This window comes from Brachycentrus maculatus, unplaced genomic scaffold, assembly GCF_059751285.1.
Source record: "Brachycentrus maculatus isolate JH-2025_06_01 unplaced genomic scaffold, ASM5975128v1 h1tg000017l, whole genome shotgun sequence".
Taxonomy (NCBI): domain Eukaryota; kingdom Metazoa; phylum Arthropoda; class Insecta; order Trichoptera; family Brachycentridae; genus Brachycentrus; species Brachycentrus maculatus.
The window spans coordinates 1,133,344-1,157,203 of NW_028280771.1; the positions used below are offsets into that span (position 1 = coordinate 1,133,344).

General features: G+C 33.3%; 1 protein-coding gene across 4 annotated transcripts in view; it reads right to left on the bottom strand.

The window, feature by feature from the left end:
• brat (tripartite motif-containing protein brain tumor) overlaps positions 1–23,860 on the bottom strand; it is a 512,652-nt gene that overhangs the window by 205,225 nt on the left and 283,567 nt on the right. The window contains exon 1 of one of the 4 annotated variants that reach the window (XM_088266448.1): positions 19,421–19,439. The exons of the other annotated variants lie outside the window; for them this stretch is intronic. The gene's annotated coding sequence lies outside the window, so the exon portion shown is untranslated. Of the gene's footprint in view, positions 1–19,420; positions 19,440–23,860 lie in introns of those variants that run through there. 4 annotated transcript variants of the gene reach the window in all.

A 23,860-nucleotide genomic window follows, 5' to 3' on the forward strand; every position in this document is an offset into this window, starting at 1 on the left:
ATAATATTTCTGCTAAGTTTTTTGCTACACTTTTTTAGCACGTTTTTATCTACATATTATTGTAAGCATTTGAAAATATTGTTTTGTACGATAAAATAATTAAATATTGACCAAAATAATATAAAATTGTATGTGTGTTGCATTTGTTTTCAAGTTATATATGCATATATTTTGCCTCAACACAGGTATTGGCTAAATAATCGAAATATGTTAATGCAATTTGTAACATAAATATACAAAATTAACTACTTGTATGAAATTAAAAATAATCAGAAAAAGTACAAGGCGGTCAGTTTATGGCATCAAAATAAAAATAGAAAAAATTATATAAACAATTATAAAAATGGACGCTGAAGTGTTAAATATAAAAAATAAGTATACAAACATTGATGGTGTGTTATTATAAGAATTATGATAAAGGGTAGTTTTAAAAATAAATATGTTGTAAGAAGGATAAATAGGATAAGGTTCTAAATTATAAATGAAATCTAGATTCCAGCCCTGAAAAAACAAATGGAAGAACGGAGCGTAATTTTGGTGTAAGGGCCAAGTTCAAAGGTAGAAAAAAGTTCGACAAAAAATGTGTACAATAACACACATTTATTTTATCTCTCGCAGCGATACCGCAGAGAAAACAAAAAAAGGAAAATTCAATTACTGGATCCTTTGGTAACGTTTCTCTCACAATACGCCGCTTCCAACAATGACGCTTCATGTGTGTGGAGAACTCGCCAATACGTTGCTTCGAAATATGTACTCATACACCATAAAAGCATCGAATTAGAACCACTTTAAAAAACATCATGTTACCTATATGACAAATATAAAAAGCCCCAGACATGAAGATCGGTAGCTAAAATCCTTAATATCATCTTTTGAAACTTATGTTTTTTTTAAATGTTCAAGTACTATCTACCCTCTGATTGTAAACAGCTATATTTGTATATATATATATATATATATATATATATATATATATATATATATATATATATATATATATATAAAATAATTTATATAAATATATATATTTATATAAATTATTTTTTAGTTTTTCTCAACATAGATGAAGTAGATTATGTAAATCTGGGCATTTGTCAATCATGGGTAGAAATGGTGAATGTGTAAAGTGATTACATAAACCACCCTATGACGGTCGTAAGCCCCGCAAATGCCCAGACATCCATATTATTCTTCATCTATATTGAGATGTAAACAAAATATATGATTTAAATATAAATTTAAAATATATGTCATTATTTTCAACAAAATGCCTGTTTTCCAATATTCTTGATCAGAATAAATAATTTATAATTTCCCGAGAAAAAAAGACAGTGTCCCTAATGTGATGCCAGTCACTGTTCCTTGTACAAACGTACAGAACTCGGTATCGATGTATTTGTATTATGTACCTTCGCCTTTCGCTCTCGTATTAATCTAGTTTACTCAGACGCCACCAAAGGAACCAATCAAAATTTTGTATCGACTCAAAGCAAACAGTAAGATTTACTCTATAAATTGCGTAAAGGGTCATATTTGTTATATAAATTACGACCTTTATTGCTCATCTTCAAAAATAATACCAAAAATGTTCTGTGATCCTATTACGGTGGAAAGATAATGCGTCAACCACGCAGTGTAGATAAAATTAAATTAACTTAATATTTTTTAACGACTTAAGCCGCTTGTGCACTACACGGCATTTTACCGTCCGGCAGTCCGGTTTAGAAAAATGAAAGCGACTACGACAGTTTGGCGTGATCGACTTTAATCAAGAGCACTGATCCGAAGAATGATGGACAAAAGCACAAGCCAATCCAAGCCAATCATCCGTTTTCGTTATCAGCCAAAATTCCGTGTAATTCCGTGTAGTGCACAAACGCTCTTTGGCATTTTGAAACGGTGGCCAATCCGTATAGTCACAATGTAAAAAAAACGAATAATCATCTTCCCTGCATAGTTTACGCGTTAACTTTCCATTGTAATAGCACCACTGACGATACCAACTATTCTCTTGAAAAAATCACTTATATATTTATTTTACCCCCCTTGGGAATCGAACCCGGGACCTCCAGAACGGTAGCCGAGCGTGCTGAGGCGGACAAAGTTATTATGTATAGGTACCGTAAACTTCTTGAAAAACATATCGACAAACGGTTTCGAAATAGACGTAAAGCTCAGCTTACCGACACGACACTATCGTTACGACCGAGTATCAAATTTCACCCACTGCATTTTGGGTTGAGGCGTTTATTTCCACTAGGTACTGTTAAAATAAATCATGATTATTTCAGACTGCATTGAGTTTTATTTTATTTTACATTCACTGCGTACTGCTTGAATGTTAATTTCTTTTACATTATTTAGGGTGTCCATTTGTAAAAAAAAACTAAATCTGTATTTGTTCCGATAAGAACTTTTAACAAAAATATTTTTTTATGCTGATTAGATAAATAAAAAAAGAAACAAGTTTTAAAACAAAGTGAAAATTATATTTTCAGGCGTTTTTAAGTGTGAAAATAATTCAGAAAAAAATATCCTATATATTTTTCATGAAGGTTTCAGCTAAAAAAATAACTATCTAATTTCTACCACAGATCGCCGGTTAAGTAACATTCATGTTCTTTTTCTTCTTCTTCTTCAAACCCGCATCCGCACCCGATGGTGCAATAGGCACTGCATCATAAAAACACAGTGTTATCTTGATCGTCACATGAAGGAAAGGTGATCGGCTCTCCGCTTCAGGTACTAGTCCAGGGTAATATAGAATCAATATTCAAGTAAAAAATCACTTAATTTATTTGCCCCCCCCCCTGGAAATCGAACCCGGGACCTCCAGTACGGTAGCCGAGCGTGCTGACCATTACACTACGGAGGCAGACATACAGTTGCACAAAGACAACTTCCGATATTTAAGTGATGTAATAAAGTTAAATTTACCGACATCCTAAACTTACAACCGAATATAAAATAATGTTAAACTTACTCTCAAATATGAAATAAACTTAAACTTACCGACATCCTTAATACTCCCACATATAAGATAAAGTTAAACTTACCGGCATTTTAAACTTACTCCCAAATATGAGATAAACTTAAACTTATCAACAATCCTCAATACTCCCAAATATAAGATTAAAGTACAACTTACCGACATTCAACTTACTCGCAAATATAAGATAAAGTTAAACTTACCGACATGCTAAACTTACTTATCCATATCGATGTACCTAGATTTCATGATTCCTGCCCGGGAGGCTAGAAAACTGGAGTTGTTCAATTCTAAATATTTCTGTAATACGTTGCGAAATGGCTCAGCCGAGTCTTACAAGTGGATTATACTAATCCTCTTACCGCCTGCGCTGTCATCATTCTATTATGTTTATCTTCGTACAATGTTGCATATCGTGAAACCGGGAGAAGCGACTTTATCGGTCTTCTTCTTCATCATCTTCTTCATTTTATAGATACTCTGGATCTGTCTATGCCTCCGCCTGTCGCTCTTGGGATGTTGACTGTCGGCTATCTCTCCACCTTTTTGGAGGTCTCCCTGGGGGTCTGCGTCCTTCAGGGTTTCCTTGAAGGGCGGTACGTGGAAGTCTGTCTTCTGACATTCTGTTTATATGCTCATTCCAGTATCGCCTTCGTTGTCGTCCCTACCTCACGATATCTTCAGTCTTACACATGCTCCGGATATAAGGCTACTCTGAAACCTAGCTACGGCTTATGAAACACCACTTATCATGGCTTTACTTAGACTTTAACTTTATAAGTTATATAGCCAATCTCCTATCTTCTCGATTGATAAAGCTTATCCCAGCCTTGCATTCTTTCCTCGTTTCACCGTTCGAATATCTATCATACATCGTTTTTGCCGCACATCCGTCTGAAGGATCGTATTTCGACTGCATTTAGTCCACTTTCATCCTTCTTCTGCTTAACTCTAAGCTTCGCTTCCGTACGTTGATTTTACCGTTAAAAAAGTAGAGATTACCATTAAAAAGGTGGATATTACCGTTAAAAAAGGTGATATTACCGTTTCACCAAAGGACAGCCAATTGCCGATATAGTTTTATTAAAATTTACTTAGCGCTTATCTACATAGATACGCGGCTTATGATAAACAGTTGCGTTACTCTGTCAGGGAGTCGAAGCGACTCGACCGACTGGCCAAACCGTCTCGTGTTGCACGGCAGGCTGGGGTTAAAAGTTCAACATTGTTATTTCTCGGCTGTATGAAATATGTATTAATAAATATCTTTTTTTCTTCAGTCATTTGGCACGCTCGCGTTTATTGACTCACGGGATACAAACAGTGCGCAATGCGCCTGTATTTCGCCTTGGAAAACCTCATTTTTTTACATTATTTATTACCGCGATAATTTCGAAATTTTGCAACCGTGCAGAGTGCGCCCCTCGACGAATACTGACAAAAGTCAAAAAGTGACGTCTGCACCACTAAAAAACTTAAGAAACACACGAAAAATATGACTATTTTTGGAAACATGCGTATTTTAAATATTCTTTCTCGAAAGGTTTTTCACTTGGTAAACATATTTTTATCTTAAAATTTATTACAACACGTGTTTTGATGCGTTCCGCATCATTTTTAGCGCCATAAGATACGGTACAAGCAATACGGTGTTTGAAAATGATACGGATTGTATTGAAACACGTATCATACTAGATTCGAAAAAAAAATGGTGTTTACAATCGTAACGAACGAAAAAAGCTAGATTTTACCACAAAATCACTGCTGAATCAATTTATGTAAAGGTTTTTAGGTACCGTAAAGTGGGTATACATTGCACCAAAATACTGCATTTTTTCAAAAAATTGTCTATTCAGATCATGTTTTTTACTTTTTCTGAGGTTTCAACTATTGCAATGTAATAACACATATACCTGTAACATGTCTGACACATTTTTAAATTTTTATCTATTTTGCCTATATTTTTTTTTAATATTTATGTTTTGGTGCAAAGTATCCCGGGGTAAAGTACAACTTTGCACCATGATATTTTCTCTACACTTTTCGTACTAGAATCCAAATTTATGCAAAGTAAAGGCTATCCTACAAGTTTCATTGCACTTCGTGAAGGGTTTTGGCTCACAGTTCACTAAATGCAGATTATATTATTGTATAATTATGGAAAAACAAGACACTTGATAGAATTTTTTTTTTAAAAATATTAAAAAATCTAACAAAAATGTTTTTTTTTCCAATACTGAAGGTTTAAAATTATATAAAATAAAAGGTGGATATCAAAACATATCGTTCTACATAGATAATAGGAATTAAAATTAAATTAGGTCTAAATATGGTCAAGTTCCGGGACGGTAAAGAAACCTCTTTTGGATTGCATTTTCGGTTCTTTTATGGAACCCACTACATCCTTCCAAGAATATTGAAGAAAGTCATCCTTCATCGGCCACTTATACGATTTGAGACTCTCCTGCATGGATTTAACAACTCTGTTTTTCTTTATTTCTAAAATCTGTCCCGGAAAATTTTATCCTTCATAATGAAATACGACTTATTCTCCCACCTTCTTTTTTACTGGTCCTAATGACACTGAGGAACAAATACGATAACTGGTTTCAGTCATCGTTTTTGTTCTTCTCCCTCTTCCTCAAAGCTTCCGTGTGAACTATTATCAGTTAATGCTAGATATGCTGGAAGTTTCAATGCGGAAGGTGGGATCATTGATGTAGTTGATTCAGGTGGCATTTGTGTCTCGTCAACGTTCATTTCGACATTTGGATCGTGAGCAATGCTCTTACCTGGTTCTATCGGTATCGTTTTCCTGCGTTTTAAGACTGAATTCTTTGGGTTGAATCTGTTTTCTTCCAAAAACTGTTGAAAACTCTGGCGCACGTCATCGTCATACGCTTTTAATGGCAACCGATTAAGCAACTGACTAGTTTTAGCAACAGTCAAGGCTTTATGTCTTTGCAAAAATGATGTTATCCATTCAGAGCCTGGTACGATGTTCTTTAATATTCGTACTCTTCTGCCAAATCTATCCAAATAGGCTATTAGAATGTAGCGAATGTTAAAAACACTCACTGGGAAATCGTACTCACTCATGTCTACTATGCAGTTTACGAAAGATTGCTCTTCGCCCTTGTCACATATCGGAGGTTTTCCCACAGGTTTTGTGTGCTGACCTTTGAGTTTATAGTTAATCGTCCTTCTGGGGATTTAGAAAATTTTTTCAGCCTTTCTTTGACTGATTGTACCATTTCGAATAGCCTCCAAACACTGCTCCACTCTCTTCGGTGTAAAATTGCAGTATCGTCTGGCATAAGGCCGCTGCTTGTGTGTTCTTGACATTTTTGAAAAAAATATACCATCAGGAATTAAGTAAGTACACTAAACCTATAGATATTTAGCAAAAATGTCAAGTTGTATTAGCCGTTTTAAGACTTTTGATCAAATTGATTAACTATGGCCCTTTGTGGATACTTTGCACCAGGTGCAATGTTACCCCAAATGTAGTCAATACAAGTAAGTTCTTAAAAAAATATAATTTTTACATAAACTTGACAACGTAACCAAAAAATACAACATTTGAGAAAAGCAGGGCCTACCTACCTACGATTTAGAGACCACTCACTTGTTGTAACTTGTTTCAGTATACTGATTACATTGGATTTTTTCGGACACAATTTTCAGACAGAAAACTTTCTTTACGTTCGGACAGGAAATACGCATTGAAGCAATAGCGACCGAATGTTACTTCTTTAAACTAAAAAGTAGATTGAAGTGCCATCTATCAGAAACAATAGAAAAAAAAATGAAAAATGACATGTATCAGAGATGACCAGCTCCACAATTTCTTTACAGAAGGTGGTGCAAAGTATCACCCATGGTGCAAAGTATACCCACTTTACGGTAATGAAAGTAATTTTAAATATAACAGTGTTTATCTTGGGTTATTGTGCCGTGTTTCGTTTTATATTTAAATTTATGATGATATTTTGAATCACATTACAACGTCCGTAGTCTTCAAAGACAACAGCTGAAGGCGCGTTGCAGGAGCCTAGGTGAGGACCTATCCGACATCGGATCTGTGTTAGTTCATAAGGTACTCTGACGAGAGGTGGTATTATACATGATGACAATACGGAAGAGCATTGCTACCATAAATTATGGTAAGTTAGACTAGAGGAACAAAAAGCCTGTTGACGAAAGTCAACAGTCCGGCTTCTCCTGAGGAGTTTTAACTGGTTTTCTCCCAGCAATGAGCAAATGCTGAGATGTTCTTCACTAGTTTATCCCTTCCTAATCCAACGCAGATTTTTATAAAATATGTTTTTTAAACTACAAGAAACAAAAATCTATAAAATGATCTATAAACCTTGTACATAATAAGCAAGGTAAATAATAAATGTAGATGTCATTTAAAGAAAGTCCGAAATCAAAGCTGATAAAAAAAAAACAAGTTGAAAATGAGCTAATTTTTTCACCATGGATGGGTGTATTTCAGGGCATTATGTTAGGATTGAGCATATATTATATTATAAAACCGGACTGTTTATCGAAGTACCTACCTCTCACCCCTTATAGACTACGGAGCACAATCTACCCTTAAAACAGCTGTCCCGATAATGGTTGGAAAAACACGAAGCGGTGAAAAAATCACGTACCGGGGTTGGGAAATGTCGTGACAACGTGTAAATATCGTTAGCGAGGAGAAAAAATACATAACACCCTTACAGCGACTGACAAAATAAAATAAATTGTATTACATCCGCGTGGCAAGCCTGCGAGGGTTGTTAGGTGTATTGAAAGGGGTGAAGTAGCGACCGAAAGGGAATTAATACGCACAAAAGAAAAAATAAATTAAATGAAGATGAAAAAAGTAAATTTTATCGAGATAGCAAATAAATTACACAAAAAAGCATATTGTTGGGTTACATCGAAAAATTTTCTAACTCCATATGAATTTTTCATAAGTAAGAACCCTTTTAAAGTAACTGAACGATATTTATTTTCATGGTTTCGTCGGCTAGTTACCAGTCCCAAGTGTATGGTTAACACGCTGTGCTAGTAAAAAATCAATCCTGAGACACAAAATAGACACAAAAAATTGTCACAACATTTTGAGTGTGTCCAAATACTTTTGTAAAAATATAGGTTTTCTCCATTTAGGAGGTTTTTTTGACATCTCAAAAAAGTTGATGAAGAATATAAGAATTCTGCACAAGGCTTATGACCTATCATAGGCTGGTAATGTGATCACTTTACATACGTGCAACATTCATCATCCTACCCATGATTGACAACCACACTACTCAAATTTTTGTAATTCCAAGATATATCATTAATTTAATGATACAGTACAAATGAGTTCACAACAGCCATCTATGTTGGATTGAAAGATGTTATTTACCCTTTTAGTTGGATGAATGGAAGATCCGAACCTTGGCTAAATAGCACAAAATACGTGCTATTTAGAAAATGGAAAAAAAAGTTGAAACAAAGTATTAATTTTCTTGTGATAATTTTGATTAAAACTACACACGATTCTTATTCTTCTTCTTGGTTATCGACTAATAAATAATTTATTAAATATTTTGATATGGGAAAAACCCAAGAGAGAACACATCATTGAAAATTTTAAATGCTAAATTTGTGTATGATGAAAATAATGAAAAAATCAAATGTTTATTACACGACCACACAATATTTTTTTAATTGAATTTTTTCAATTTTATCAATTACGTAATCAAAACAATATTTATAACTTTATAAAATAAAAATACACTTATTGTTTATTGACATCTCATCAAAGATGAAGAAGAATATGGAAGTCTAGGCATTTATGGGGCTGACGACCGTCATAGGCTGGTTTAAGTGATTACTTTACACACGTGTAACATGTTACACGTTACACGTTACACGTGTGTAAAGTGATCACTTACACCAGCCTACGACGGTCGTCAGCCCCGTAAATGCCCAGACTACCATATTCTTCTTCATCTTTGATGAGATGTCAAAAAATAATATGAAAATAACTCCTGTAATTGAGGATAATCCAGATTTTGTGAACAAGTATTTGGACACACTCAAAATGTTGTAAAATACACTTAAGTATATATAAAAATACACTTTGCGTTGTATCATGTGCAGATACTTTGTGTGTGTGCCACAAAGTGCCTGCGAAAAACATTCAAGAAAATATTATAATCTTTAAGATAGATGTCCGCCTCCGTAGTGTAATGGTCAGCACGCTCAGCTACCGTTCTGGAGGTCCCCGGTTCGATTCCCAGGGGGGGGGTCAAATAAATATAAGTGATTTTTTCACTGTAATATTTATTCAATATTACTCTGGACTGGTACTTGAAGCGGAGGGCTGATCACCTTTCCTTCATGTGTAAAAAACGATCAAGATAACACTGCGTTTATATGAAGCAGTGCCCTATGCACCATTGGGGTGCGGATAAGGGTTTTATTATTATTATTTATTATTAAGATAGATATAGAATCGTGTAGAAAAAGTAAAAAAAAAATTAAAACCTCGGCGCAAAAAACCTGACCTAGCCAGAAGTCAGTTATCTCTCACAGTTTCAAATCGCAATTTCGAGGGTTGATAATATACGAATCTTCATTCCCGCCGTGGTATTTTACGGATTTTATCTTTTACTACCGCTTTTTATCTAACGCGATGGAATACGGCCATCAATCATAATATCGTTTAGTCTGGCGTTTAAAAAGACGAGTTTGAAAGCCAAATGACAGTTTCATTAAAAGGAATATTTAAAATAAAAATGTTTAAATGATTACTGTGTATAAAGGCAAATGAGGTGAACAAAATTCGCTATTACCATATTTATCTATATACCACATCATCACAAACTGGATTATTTACCCGTAATAAAATAATAATAAAACCCTCATCCGCACCCCAATGGTGCATAGGGCACTGCGTCATATAAACGCAGTGTTATCTTGATCGTTCACACATGAAGGAAAGGTGATCAGCCCTCCGCTTCAGGTACCAGTCCAGGGTAATATTGAATAAATATTAGAGTGAAAAAATCACTTATATTAATTTTACCCCCCTTGGGAATCGAGCCCGGGACCTCCAGAACGGTAGCCGAGCGTGCTGACCATTACACTACGGAGGCGGACATATTTACCCGTACGGATGATATATCGATATTATCACTTAAACCAGCCTATGACAGTCGTCAGCCCCGTTAATGCCCAGACTTCCATATTCTTCTTCATCTTTGATGAGATGTCAAAAAATAATATGATATTACAGGAGATGAAACACATGTATTGTTTTTATACGAAAAAAATGAAGGTCTGAATATCTTAAGACTCACGACCTGGCATTTGGCTGGATTAAGAGAACACTTTATACACTTGAATAACGTTCATGGAAAACTTGGCACAATCAGGTATGTCAAATACTTGAAAGCGGCCGGGAAGGAGTCGTAAAAATCGTCGGGTATGTATGAGGAGATGCATGAATGTAGAAGAGGCAAAGAATGTTTGCAAAGACAGAGTGGTGTGGCGTTCGATTCTCTCTGCCTATCTCGGCGTGATGGTTAGTTAGTTAGTTATAACGTTCATTATTCTGCCCATTATTGAACAACTAATTTATTTATTTTTAATTTGTATGCATACAATGTTCCTAAATTCATTTCACATGGTGGTAGTGATTTAATTGATTTAAAAACTCTGATTTGAAGATCGGCAGCAGAATTAAAACTTGTGTGTGACTCATCATGACATGAGATCGAATGGAGAGCGGACACCGCAGTAACAAAAAAGCGGTAAAAGTGTCAGAAATGAAAACTCTATGGAGCTTATCTGGTAAGAACCTACGAGATATAATAAGGAACACCAGGATAACATAAATATGCGAGATCGAAGATGTCGTTAGTGTGGAAGACAACGAAGAAGACAATGGTATGCGCATGTGAGGAGAATTGAACCATCCAGACTTCCCACATTGCACTGGACGGGCAACCCCAAGATGGACGACTTCCGGGCAGACCATATAAGAGATGGATTGACGGCTGGGAATCGACATCGCAGGAGGCTAATCTCTCTGAAAAGCAGGCTGCAAGGCCTACACCAAGAAGAAGAAGAAGGAAGATAGCTGATAGTGATGCCATCAGTTGAGAAATTTGCAAATAATATACATGTGTATGCAGGTTTTGTTTAGAAATTGAAACGATTGAACAAATTAAAATAAATCATATAATTTATTGATTCGTCATTAACTTTGTAGAATTACCATACATGTTGATTATTTAAAAAATAAATTAACACTTTGATACCACTTACTGCGATTTATTTCATTACACACGCTAGTTTCGAAAACTACCGTTGTTTTTTAAACTAGTCGTGCGTAATGAAATAAAACTCAATAAGTGGCATTATGCAAGTGTTTAATTTTTAAAATAATAAAAAATCAAGTCACCCCATCAAATGAGCGTTATAAGCGTCATTCCGTCCGAACTGGAGAGAATCAAAAGTTACGGCCGCCAATAAGCTCAATCAGGAAGAAGCTTTATCTTTCAGGTTTCAGGCACTGAAAGGACGAATCGAAGCAAGAGGGCAACTAATCGAAGCAACTCGCCACGCCGGGTCACGCGCTGTCGGGCCAGGAAATAAAGCACGGGGTTGAAAATGGGCAGCTAGGGGTTGGTGGAGGAATTTTTATTGAAACGTCAAGTACCACTTTAATCATCGGTTATGTGGAAGGATATGGGGTGGGTGTAATATGACTGGCCGTTTCGTCCCACTCATTCGGACACTTCGAGTGGAAATTTAGAAAGAATTTTCAACACGATATACTTAATCGTAATTTTATCAATAATAGTAGCGTTCTTCATCTGGAATCCCATAAGTTTTGAAGGGTCATGATACATATTTATACACTTAAAGGCCATTAACTTCTGATCATGATAAATATTTTTACACTTATAGGGCCAAAAACAAAATCTGATTATATCTTTCTTAGAGAATATCATGACATGAAAAATGTTTAAAATTTTATTTATTATTTCGGCATTCATATTTGGACCGAAGATGAAAGCATAGCTTCCGAAAATACTCATTAAAAGAAAATAAATAAACTCAAATGGTAAAGAACAGGCGTTTTCTTTTATAAGTGTAAAAATTTCATTTCATAAAAATATATCCGAGACTAAATGACAAATAAATACCATTGAAAAATTATCACAATTTTGATTAATTTCCTTTCTATTAGTCGATCTTTCGGATATTTATTTTTGCTTGAAATTGATTTTTCAAACTAAAACGAATTTAAATAAGTTTTAAAAATTTATTATAAATCTATGAAAAATGCAATTAGCAGTTTTTTTTTAAATATTAGAAAAACCAAAAGACACTAATACTAGCATATTGTAGGATTATTGTGGCTTTAGATAATTATTCGGTGATCGCTACAGGGGGCATCGTCAGGACGTTATGGTACTAAAATATATATGATGATGAAATCTTGTGGCGAAATCAAACAATTTTTTTTTTGTATTTACAACAAACAAAAAGTTTTTCTGTAGAACATTTTGAGTGACTTCACAAATCTGGATTATCTCTAGAGAACTTGCGCATACTGTGTTACGAGTTCGATCAATATATCTAAAAGATTCAAGAATGTCAGAAGAGTATGTTGCACGTGTGTAAAGTGATCACTTAAACCATCCTATGACGGCCCTAGCCCTGTAAATGCCCAGACATCTAAAAACAATAAGTCATTTGGACGTTTGGCAATTCAAAAAAATCTTCCATTTTCTTTTTCATCTATGTTGATATGTCAAAAATAATAATAGTAAAAAGTTTTTTTTTCATCTTTGTTCATTGATAGCGTCGCATACTTCGAGAGCCTATATATACCTTTTTTTACTGAATGATGAACTACTATTGAGACCGATACGAAACCTCTAGCGGAAATTTACGTTCTTGATTTAGGAAAACACCGGCTTCGGGAAGATAGCGCCATACTTTTTGGAGCGTAAATTCCACGGTTTATCTATTCTATTATCATAATATTGTTTAATAAAAATTCCCCTCATACTCTTCTAAGGAACTTTACACAGTGAAGGCTTTCGCCGATTACGTTAAACGTAAAATTACCATACAGCCTAAAATTTTCCCGCACTGGATACATGAATGTTTAACACCCTTAAAATAAGACAAATAAAATGATCGTTTAATGCGAAATTCCCTCATTTGGAAAATCCTAGATATTTAATAATTCTGATTAACTGAAAGGAAAATTTTAAAAATAAATACCACAGTTTCTTAAAATCGATTGTTACACGTTTTTCAAAGCACTGATTAATTAATTGGCATTTGAAGATTTAATGTGTTTTTTTTTGTTTTAATTTCATTGATAAATAAATTCTTATTTTGGCTCAACATTGTGGCAAAATTTTTGATATTATAAAAAAATGGTTGATAAAAAACAATACACATTCTAAAATGTTCCAATACAAAAGTAATGTAATACTCCTGTTTATTAATGTAAATCAATTCGGTAATCGGTGCTAAGCAAAATTTTATATATATATATATATATATATATATATATATATATATATATATATATATATATATATATATATATATATATATATATATATATATATATATATATATATATAACGTGGTAATATTTTCATTCGTAAATTGGGTGTAAATAATATGTAAAGTGGGTGTATAATAATAAAATAAACAATGTGTTGCTTTGTAATTAATGTTTACAATTAAAGTTTCTTCTTAATTTATCTTTATAATATTTTTCTATCTATCTATCTATCCGAATCTGACAGTTCAGAATATTATATTTTTTCTATCTGATATCTATTGTTTTATTTAGTGCAACGCATGCGACATCTGGTGGTAGAACTATTTTATGTAGGTACTATTTGTAAGTACTTAATAAAATGTATACCTATACATTTATATTTATATTTAGGCATATTTGATAAAATATTTATGTAACATCGATAAACGTTCACACGGAAATGTATTCAGATTAAATGACAATATTTACAACATTGAAAACTAACATACACTTTGGCAAACGTGAGACAACATATTAGTTTATTTATCCATGCAGAGCAAATGTTTTGATAATACGAGTGGCATTTTGTTGCAAATTTCATAAAAGTTACTGTATTTCAATGGGATATTACTATTCTGTAAAGGTTTGAAACCTTTGATGTTTATTTATACAAAGTAACGAATTTGCTCATTGAATAAGGTAAATTGGAATTTACAATACAAATTTATTTATTTAGCTGTGTTTCATCATACACAAAATTGCGATTGACAACAATGTGCCCTCACTGGGTTGTACCCCCGTCCCGAGGGCACATTTTACAATACTTAACAATAAAATTATATGCCAAAGTAATTAAAAAAAATTTTGTCCGACTCCGTAGTGTAATGATCAGCGCGCTTGGCTTCCGTTCTGGAGGTCCCGGGTTCGATTCCCAGAGGGCGGTCAAATAAATATAAGTGATTTTTTCACTCAATTATTTATTCAATATTACCCTGGACTGGTACCTGAATCACAGGGCTGATCACCTTTCCTTAGTGTGTTAACGATCAAGATAACACTGTAGTTAATATGATGCAGTACCCTATGCACCATTGGGGTGCGGATAAGGGTTCGAATTAACAACATTTTGAGTGTGTCCAAATACTTGTTTACAAATCTGGATTATCTCCAATTAGAAGTTTATTTATTTATTAGTATTTGACATCACAACATAGATGAAGAAGAATATGGAAATCTAGCCTTATACAAAAAAAAACTATAGAAATTTGTATGTATCACGCAATCAAAACATTCTAATTTACCCACTCCCATAATCCAATAATGAAAAACAAAACTTACTTACTTACTAACCACTACGCCGCTTGCAGCAGGGGTAGGCAGAGAGAATAAAACTCCACACTAATTAGTCATTGCAAACAATCTTCTCCTCTTCCATATTCATGCATCTCAAAATACGTAGCCGCCGATTATTCCCGACTTCTGACCTGATAACTTTCAAGTATTTGGAATACTTGATAGTGGCAATATTACGTCGGTCTTTTTCTGCATCTATTACCGACGGCATTTGCCTCATATTTTTGTTTTTTTTACTTTTCTTTCTGCACTCATTTGGAAACATCGTGAGAAAAAAAGAGATTTTAATACTCGTTCATATTTACCATTTTCTCGGATTTTTAAAAGGGGAAATTTATAAAAGAGATTGTGCAGGTGTTAAATCAAAGGGAAGGAGTTGTTTTGAATTTAATTTAAGGTGGAAAGCTCGGGGTTCAAAGCTTTTGCGTACTCTTCTGAGCTTATGAAAACCGGGCTTTTCTTTATGCAGCGCCAAACAGAAACTCACAAGTGCTGAAAGCATGTCATAGCAATGAAGAATTTATATATACAGAACAAATACAAAAAAAACTTTTTCTGTGAATTTAATATAATAAACAACATTTTGAGTACGTCCAAATACTTGTTCACAAATCAGTATAATATCCAATAAGGAGTTTATTTTCCATTATTTTTGACAAAAAATGTCAAAAAAGAATGTAACAATAACTTCTAATTGGAGATAATTCAGATTCGTGAAAAAGTATTTGGACATTTACGTATTAATTTTAATTCAAACAGAGATTTTTTGAGTCTACTAAGTTGTATTTTTTTAAAACAAAAACACTAAAATTAATACATAAATTAAAATGAAGTTCTTTAAATTAAACGCCAAATCAAAAAATATTTGGACACACTTAACATTTTGTAAATCAATTAACTGGTCAAATAAGCTAAAATAAAAAATTAAAAGGATATTTTCTAGCGTTTCTCATGTACGTGAATAAAATCCAGGATTCGGACCTCACATACAAATAAAAGAGTTTCTGCTCAATAAAAAGCTTCTCTCATCCTATTGATTGATTACACTCGAAAGTGTTTGAATCCACTAGAACTTTACTAGAGACATCTATTGGTGTGATGAAATAAGCTTTTTTATTGAGCAGAAACTCATTCATATTCTTCTTCATCGATGTTGAGATGTCAAGAAATAATATGAGTAATTACTCCTTTAATTTTGATTTTAAAAAAAAAGATTTTTGCATGAAACTATTATATGCATTATAAAATGATTGCTTAATTTTGAATTTCAACCATTATTATTCTGATGTCTGGTCATAAGATTACCAGATTATATTTTAACTAATTAGTGAATCCTGAAAGTGAATCTCTCAATAAAGACCCTATTATTACATTTAATTTCATAAAGAATTACCTTTCAGTAGTACTTTTCAGAAGGCGGATTAATCAAAGAAATATTTCTTAATAAAAATTGAATTAATTTCAATTTAATGTTTGATACAGTACGTCATTGTTACGAAAATATGTAACAAATGAAAACCTTCGAGAACAAAAAAAGGTAAATTAATTTGAAAGCCATTTTTTCCATCTGGAATTTCTTAATTTCGTCAGAAGTCTAACAATACAAAAAACACGAGCAAAACAATAAACAAAAAGCTCCGAGTCATCTGTTTTAATAAAAAAGATAAGCAATCTCGTTGGATTTTTTACTATCATATTATGAGCTTCCGTGCTCCATTCCAAAGGAGCCCTAATAAGAAAAATAATACGAATTCGTTTCCAAATAGACAAATACTTCGGAGAACAACTTGATATAAGTAAATTCTTCGGAATCGCGGCATATTTTCTCTTTCATATCGAGAAATATTTACTGTACAAACGTATCCATTTCTTCGTAAAATGCCTACATTCGAAAAATTTATACGACGCTCCTCAAGTATTATTAAAAATCTTCCTCGTATGGGTTTTGTTTTGCATTTATTACTTATCGTAATCACAATATTATTAATATTTAAAGCATTAACTTTGTGGTTACTCATTTTTACTATTTTTTTTTACAAAAATGTTAATAATATTAGTATATAACCACTCGCCGAGATTTTTATGTCTGCCGGTTTCGAAAAAAATCAGGAAAAAAAAAAATCAAGAAAAAAAAAAAAAAAAAAAAAGTCAGGAAAATCACTACCACAACATGCAAATAATACCACCCTTCACCACCATAGCACCATTTACACACTTAAAACAACACAAAATGTTAAACACATGATATATTTTTTTATTTATCTTGATTTTTATTATTCATCTTGATTATTTTGCAAAAGGTTTAAAGATCATAAAATGGATTCCTATTTTTTCTAATTTTTTTTTAAATCTGTGTTGGGAACAGGGGGATAATCTAGTGGATTATCTAATTCACCAATTCTACACATGATTAATAACAACACTACTCATATTATTGGAACTTCTAGATATATTGATCAAAATCTAAACAATGTGTTTGATTTTACAGGAATTTGACTAGAGATAGGATAGAGGTAGGATGAAAGAAGCTTTTCATTAAGCAGAAAGTCTTTTGCATGTGAGGTTCGATTCCTGGATTATATTCACACACTGGAGAAACGCTAGAAAATATCATTTAATAATTTTTTTTATTATTTTATTATTTTACCAATAAAATAATATAAATATAATATATTAATTATAATATATTCCACTGACAGCCTTAATCAAGCTTGCCTCTTTTACAAGGCATCAGGTTCGCGCCGCCCAGGACGACCACTGCTGACAATTCGTCGGCAGTTCCCGTCAGAGCTTCGGGACGCGGATTTGACTTGGGAGGACGCAAGGGAGCTGACAGCCGACAGAAAAGCCTGGAGACAGTTTGTGGACTCCATATGCTCAACCTAGGGAGCAGATATGGTTAATTATTATTATTATTTTAGCTTATAATTTTACAAGTTAATTTATTTACAACATTTTGATTGTGTTCAAAAATACTTATTCACAATTCTGGATTATCTTCAATTAGAATTTTTTTTTTGTCAAAAAAAGTATGTAAAAAATTAATTCTATTTATATACCCAGATTTGTGAACAGATATTTGCGCATACTCGATATGTTTTGAATGCTATTCTTGCTTGTTTATCCGGGTAAGTATTACTGATTTTATTTATTTTCCATATACAGAGTTCAAAACGTGATTACGCGCAATCCTGACTCCGGAATGGAGGTATTTTCTTTTATTTATTGACATTTTAACAAAAATGGAGAATAATATGAAAGTCTGGGCATTTACGGGGCTTACGACCGTCAAAAGCTAGTTAAAGTGATCACCTTACACACGTGTAACATTCAACAATTCCACCCATGATTGACAACCATACTACTCAAATTCTTGAAACTTCTATATGTATGCCCCAATTTCGGAAAAATGTACTAGAATCACTAGAATTTTTACTAGAGACATCTATTGGTGAGATGAAGAAGCTTTTTTTACTGAGTAGAAATGTTTTAAAAAAAAATTGTATGGAGGTATTTCCAGCGTATCGACTCGCTCATGTCTAGAGTCGGAACGATGCGATACATCATCGCAAATCTTGTGTAATCTGCAGTAAGTAGCATTGATGGATGGTGTACTCCCTGTTCGTAAATGGTCTATAAGTCTAACATTTAAAGGGTAAAAATCGGAGGGTTACCTAAATAAAAAGGGTTTCGAGTTATTTCTACTGTGCGCTGTAATGTAAAATACAACCACCATTTTTCAACTGAGACAATTCGTTTCATCTTAAGAAAAGCGGATTTAAAGATTTAATTCTCCATACCTAACTAAAGAATCCGAATATAATCCGTCATAGGCTGGTTTGAGTGATCACATTCATCAATTCTACCCATTATTGATAACAAAACTACTCAAATTCTTGGAAGTTCTATATATGAACCAATTTTGAAACATTGTTCTTGAATCACTAGAGATGATATTTGATGATATTTGATGACTTCCATATTCTTCTTCATCTTTGATGAGATGTCAAAAAAGTAATATGAAAAATAACTTCTATGATTGGAGATAATCCAAATTTTGTGAACAAGTATTTGGACACACTCAAAATGTTGTAAAGAATCCGTGTATGTCCTACAATTTTTTTATGAAATCAAAGTTCGTTTATATTACGACACAACCTATATAAAAAAAATCATTTAAATTTTACTTGGTAAATACGAGTAATTCTTATAATCTATTGTGACACGTGTTTTAATGCATTCCGCATCATTTTTAAACAACGTTATGATGCGAAATAAATCGAAACACGTGTTACAATAGATTTTTTTTAAATAGTGGTATTTGACAAGTAAAGTTTAAATTAGAAATGGATAGATATTACCGAAAAATTACTACCGAATCATTTAATGAAATTAAATTTTATTTATTGATTTGGCAGTCACTGTGTGGTAATCTATCATCATTTATAATATCTATCATTTTATAAAAAACGGTTAGAAAAATGCTTAAAATGAAATATTGTACGTACTGTCGAGCGTGTCAAGTTTGAGGGATAAACCAAAAAGCAATGAAGCCTTACCTGAAAAAAAACACAAACAAATTAATATATATGTTGCATATATGTTCACGTTGCATTAAAATTTTTATGAAATTTTGAAACTTTGCATTCCTTTATGACGGGTCTTGTTTCTAGCGACGGATAATGTTTAAAAATATATTAAAACAGCTTTTTTTACCGTAATGGCAGCGCCATCTGTTAAAAGTAATAGCAACACACGAAGTGCTTAACATTGATTATGGTAGACAGCATGCTTCTTGAGAGCAACTGTCAATTGACACTATCACTGTTTTCGATTGTATTGATGTGAACCATTGTGAAATTATACATATTAGAACTTGTGCTATTTTTTTCTTTTTTATTCAACTAGACTGAGCCGCAGCTACGCCCGCCAGGAAAGAAAATATTAAAATTAAACCTAGTCTAAGAAAAAAGGTAATAGATATGTATTTTACATTGCGACCTTCTGCCCAGAATGCATCGATATGTATGTAAATTATCAAGTCACTGAAACCGAATTTTCATAAAAAAATACTTCACCAGTAATGAAAACACATTTATATCGAGAGTCAAAAACGGAAGTGGTAATCTTTGCATATTCGATTATCACGCTACGACCGCCCCTGCATATTAGCACACTCTTTCTCTATTTGTCTCTATCGCTCCTCATGTTTTGGGTATTTCTCCGTCGCGATCTTGCTTAGGAGGAAAAGAAAAATAATACGGCAAGGGGAGATAAACGCATTCGAGAAAATAAAGTGGGGATCGCGACGCATTAAGGTGGCGGATACGGGACGATCTCAGGGCCCAAAAGTGCGGGCTAATTGGACGAGGGAGGAGAAATAATGTTCTAGTGTGTCGCAAAAAGTACTCAGCATTTAAATATTCCGACTTAAGGGTGAATTTAGCAAACAATGGACGAAAAAAAGAACAATACTCGTAATATAAACCTTCCTTTCTCGGTGATATGTATCGACTACTACTTGACTTTAAAAATGAGAATATCAATAGAAAATATAATGGATACGGGCTCAGAATTTTTGTATTCTTCCGTAATGAAATTTATTTTTTCAACTTGCGATGTATTTTTTTCTCGTTTTCAGATGATACGTATGATACGGTGTTTGAAAATGACGCGGAATGCATCGAAACACGTGTCACAGTCGATTTTAGGAAAAAGTGGTATTTACTAAGTAGAACATTAATTTAAAATCAATAAAAAGTAAATAAGAAATCAAATAGTTAATGATCACATTTTTGAAAAAAATACACTTGATCACTTTATCCTGTATGACTACGATATAAGCAAAGAAAGTTACAAATTTGATAAGGAAAAGCGATCTGAAGGAAATAATTCTACAACTTAAATTTATACTGTTAAATTAAGACAATACAACAATAGGTTCAATGACAAGCTCCAAGTAATAATATTGTATTGCCTTTGGCTGATACTGAATAGCGAGTGGAATCAAACGTTCAATTAACATCCGGGAGGCACAAAATATTGATTTAAATTTAATTAATCAATTCCAGTCTAAGGAAAACAGACTGTATCCTGAACAGAGAAGTTGAATTAATAATGAACAAAGTAAACATTGTATGAACTATAAAGTTGAATATGAAAGACAAGAAGAAAATTAAAAAAACTTGGAATATATTTCACTCACTCCTTTCAAGAACGTCATAAATCAAAAAACTTGATTTTTCAGGAGAACGTTTTTTAAGTTTAAAAATATAATACAATTTATTAAAAATAAACTACAAGCCACGTATTGAACTTTTTACTGTGCAACAGATCTTTTCAGCTAAAACTTGAATGTTTTTTCTCCATTTGAAAAATATTAAGTATATTTAAAAAATAATTAAACAATACCATTTCTTCAAAATGCAAAAACAACACTTTCTGGCCTGTGGCGGGTAAATATTAGGTTAAAAATATGCCGCTGGGATATAGTACATTTTCAGGGCATTCCGAAAACATGGACAACTGAAAATTGACGATTTTCGATATATGACGTTGTTGAAAGGAGTGAGCAAAATGTGTTTATATCGGTCGAACGTCTTGTTAGCAACGGTGGGAATTACGTACGCGGATATGGAAGCCCAACTTTGGATGTAGGCAGCAGTACGAAGGTGGCTCGCGGGTAGGTAATAAGGCAGGGGGATGAACTCCCGACGGGGGGGTATGAACCAACCCGTGGGGTAAACGATGTCCGTGACAGATGTACAAGGGAAATTGTATAATGTATGCATGCAAATTGAACCGGCCGGGAATAGGAATGAAATTATACGTACGACTTTAGTGACGTTCAGACAAATGCGAGACGGCTTGAGTTTTACGATTCCGCTGAAAGCTGTGCTCTAGACAAGCGTCGGCATGTAAAAAAAAATCATCTGAAAGGGTTTTAAGAGCAACGCGTAAAAGGAGCGACATTTCTGATCACTTACGAAATACATGACCTGTTTTCAGGTAAGGGAACGTATTATGAATTTCAACATACGTTAATAAAATTAAACAACATTGTTTTAACCACTTTTTTATTATAAGTGCAATTTAACCTACCGGTTTCGACAAGAACCTTGTCATCATCAGGGTTTATTAAATTCTAAAACATTAAAAATATTAAAATACTCACGATTAATTACATTCCCTTACCAAAAACTTCCACACACACGTGTGTATTTTGGTAAGGTAATGTAATTAATTATGAGTATTTTAATGTTTTAGAATTTAATGAATGATGACAAGGTTCTTGTTGAAACCGGTAGGTTAAAGTTAACTAATAATAAAAAGTGGTTAGAGCAAAGTTTATTCGTTTTATAAAGTTTATAAAATGTGCTACAAAGTATCTGCGAAAAACATTAAAGAAAAGTATGTACATTTAGTTATTATTAAATCCTCTTCTGTGGTCTTTATCGTACAAATGATACCATGTTCTTCATTCCGGTCTATCATGCGCCACCCTCTTCAGCTCCTTATACGTTGAACAGTCCATATCCTCGTGAAAGTGGCAAAGATATTTTTGGTGTGGGCGTCCTCTGGAATTTGTTCCCTCGATCGTTCCCTCTATCATCAGGTGCAGGAAACCTTCCAGTCTCAACACGTGACCGATCCATTTGGCGCGTTTTTTCGAGATAGTCGTACGAGTAGGTGCCTTCCTTCTTCAATTATTCCTAGTAACTCGTCGTTCGGGATGTGGTCTTCCCAGGATATCCCTAGCATTCTATATCGCTCACTCCTTTCAACAACGTCATAAATCAAAAAACTTGATTTTTCAGGAGAACGTTTTTAAAGTTTAAAAATATAATACAATTAATTAAAATTAAATATCAAGCCACTTACTGAACTTTTTACTGTGCAGCAAATCTTTTTAGGTAAAACCTGAAAGTTTTTTTCTCCATTTGAAAAATATTTAGTATATTTAATAAAATAATTAAACAATACCTTTTCTTCGAAATGCAAAAACAACACTTTCTGTACTGTAGCGGGTAAATATTATGTTAAAAATATGCCTCTTTTGCTGGAATATAGTACATTTTCTGGGCATTCCGAAAAACATACATAACTGAAAATTGACGATTTTTGATTTATGACGCTCTTGAAAGGAGTGAGCGATATGTCCACATAATTTATATCCTTTGCAGCCAAACAGTAACACACTCCATACCTACGTTTTGTCAAGAAGCTTGCAAAGAAAGAACTGATAACATGCAGTCTTTGCAAGATAGCGCACCGATTGTCACATGAAAAAATCATTTGCTCATTACACGTGTGTTAAACTACTCCTAGATTTTCTTTGTTTCGGTAATCCCCCGTTAATGAGTGCGATTAGTCAGGCCGGAGTATTTATCCGCTCGCGAGAGTCTAATTACACGAACACGCTTCCTTACGCCCCAATGCTCGCAGGGTAGTAGCTCGGATGCTATTATATTAATGTCGGTACATTCAGGATTACACCGCAAGTACTAAATATTCCCAAACTTACCCATATAAAACTAAAATTTACTTTGTACATACAAGCCTTATAACTAATTGAATATAATTTCGTTGACAATATTAACGTGACGCCACCAATTAGGGATATTTAAGATTAAACTGATATCACAGGTGTCTTATAACACAATCTCATACAGTAAAACCTCGATATAACGGACCTCTATTTAACGAACTTCGGATAAAACGAACAAAAATCAGGTCAGCCCCGTAAATCCCCAGACTTCCATATTCTTCTTCATCTTTGATGAGATGTCAAAAATAATAAGAAAAAGGTACATACATTAACTTTTTCTACTTAGGCTACGTGTATACTTCGTATGCTTCCAAAGTCTTACTAGCATTAGAGATGTTTAAATATATATATATATATATATATATATATATATATATATATATATATATATATATATATA